Raw genomic sequence first — 2,500 nt, 5'->3', positions numbered from 1 at the left:
TGTGCTATTCACAATGGGCTTGAGTTAAGTGTCGTGACCGACAGTTAATGTACTCCCATATTAAAGCTCCATTGATCATATGGTCCAAACTTTGGGTAAGGCTGTAATCTTACACACACACGCGCGCGCGCGCACAGTGATGGGAAACGGACGTGTTTCCATGGTCTCCTGCTTTTTGGGTGACAATGCATTTTATAGCAGATTGAGGTCAGCCTGTTGACCTCGCTTCTATATAAGGAACATAACTTGCTTTTAATGTAGCGACATAATGTACTGTCCTTCTATGTATCCTGCCCAGTAAACCATACAAACTGAAATGAGGTTGCAGTTACCCACCAAGTTCAACAACCAAGATTGAAGAAGTGACTTGGACAGTGTTTAACGCAAGCTGCGACGCCTTGGTAATGACAGAGGAGTGGCAAAATGTCTCTGAAGAGTACAACATTATTAATTTTGTGCTCTTGTGTTAACCCTGCGTCATTTCATTATCTTAAGGTAATTTGCAGGGGTGGAAGTAGCATTATTTTCTCGCACTGACCTGACTCCAACTTATCTCAATGTTGGTGTTTCTAAGGGATTTAGACCTTGTGGGTAAAGTCAAATCTTCCGTCTCCACCCCCACCACACCGCATCTGTCATCGTGTGTGTGGTATATAGTATATCACCTCCCACGTGCATTAACTTTCCCTTCAACCAATCATTGAGACTACCGACGCCATATGAGTGGTATTTCTAGCAGCAAAACTGATTATATGGGGGCTCTAATCGTTTGAACATCAGCGAAATTGTACACCAACCAAATCTCACTCAAGCAACGAACAAACAACCATCGACCTTATCGACACTGATATGACCCCCGACCTCTCGGTTCCACCAAACAAACAAACCATCATCTGAGGATTCCCTGCACGTTATGTACTCAAATTAGAATAGCTCTAAAATCAACATAAATTGTATATATCCAATGTATCTCTGTATCCTTGTTTACTCAATAAACCAATTATTATTGTTATTATTATCATTATTATAAACACACAAACACACAACCACACAAGATACAAATACACACACACACACGCGCGCGCGCACACATACACACACATAAACACGTATATTCACGAAAAACATATATATACATACTAAGTATGTATATATATACATATATATATCTATATATATATATGTATATATATATAATATATATATATATATATATATATATACATATATATATATAGATATATATGTATATATATACATGTATGTATATATATATATATATTTACATATATTTTTATGTGTGTGTGTGTGTGTGTGTGTGTGTGTGTGTGTGTGTGTGTGTGTGTGTATGTGTGTGTGTGTGTGTGTGTGTGTGTGTGTGTGTGTGTGTGTGTGTGTGTGTGTGTGTGTGTGTGTGTGTGTGTGTGTGTGTGTGTGTGTGTGTACACACACACACACACACACACACACACACACACACACACACACACACACACACACACACACACACACACACACACACACACACACACACACATACTGTATATATATATATATATATATATATATGTATATATATATATATATATACATATATATATTTTAATATATATTTTTATATATCTATATATGTATATACATATATATATATATATATATATATATATACATGTATATACATATATAATATATATATATATATATATATATATAAATATGTATATATATATATATATACATATATATATATATATACACGTCTGTGTGTGTGTGTGTGTGTGTGTGTGTGTGTGTGTGTGTGTGTGTGTGTGTGTGTGTGTGTGTGTGTGTGTGTGCGTACTTGCGTGCGTGCGTGCGTGCGTACGTGCGTGTGTGTGTCTGTGTGTGTCTGTGTGTGTGTGTGTGTGTGTGTGTGTGTGTGTGTGTGTGTGTGTGTGTGTGTGTGTGTGTGTGTGTGTGTGTGTGTGTATGTGTGCGTGTGTACGTGTGTGCAAAAGCACAAATGATATAAACTCTAACCGAACTTTTTCATCTAACTAGAACAACTTCAGCGTGAAGATGCCCTGTTAAGACGAAAACGCTCGGTTTTAGTGTATTCATTCCTAATTTCTTTTTATACTTAAAATCACACGTCTATGTTGTTTTTGGAGCATAAACATTTATATTTGCATGTTTATATATATGCATGCATATATGAAAAAATCCTCTCATCTCTTCCACAGCCTTCTTTATTTAATAATAATTGTTCGTTTCCTTATACCCGACTTGTCTTTCTCCCAACTTCTGTTTCTTTCCAAAGCGTATTTCTTTCATTTTCAAAGTTCTCAGACAAAATATAGACTACATTTCACAAACACTTTCCTCTTGGCTTCCCTCATATTGCGTTTTGTTTTCACCCTTTTTTTACTTTATGTCTCTAATATGCTTCTTAGTTATTTCTTTGCAACAGGTCTAAGTAAGCAGGCCTATTTTTCTGTATTACAGCCTTCAGTTCTTTATT

The sequence above is a fragment of the Oratosquilla oratoria genome, chromosome 24, assembly GCF_046742065.1.
Source record: "Oratosquilla oratoria isolate Oo_2021 chromosome 24, ASM4674206v1, whole genome shotgun sequence".
Taxonomy (NCBI): domain Eukaryota; kingdom Metazoa; phylum Arthropoda; class Malacostraca; order Stomatopoda; family Squillidae; genus Oratosquilla; species Oratosquilla oratoria.
This window is presented reverse-complemented; position numbering follows the sequence as displayed.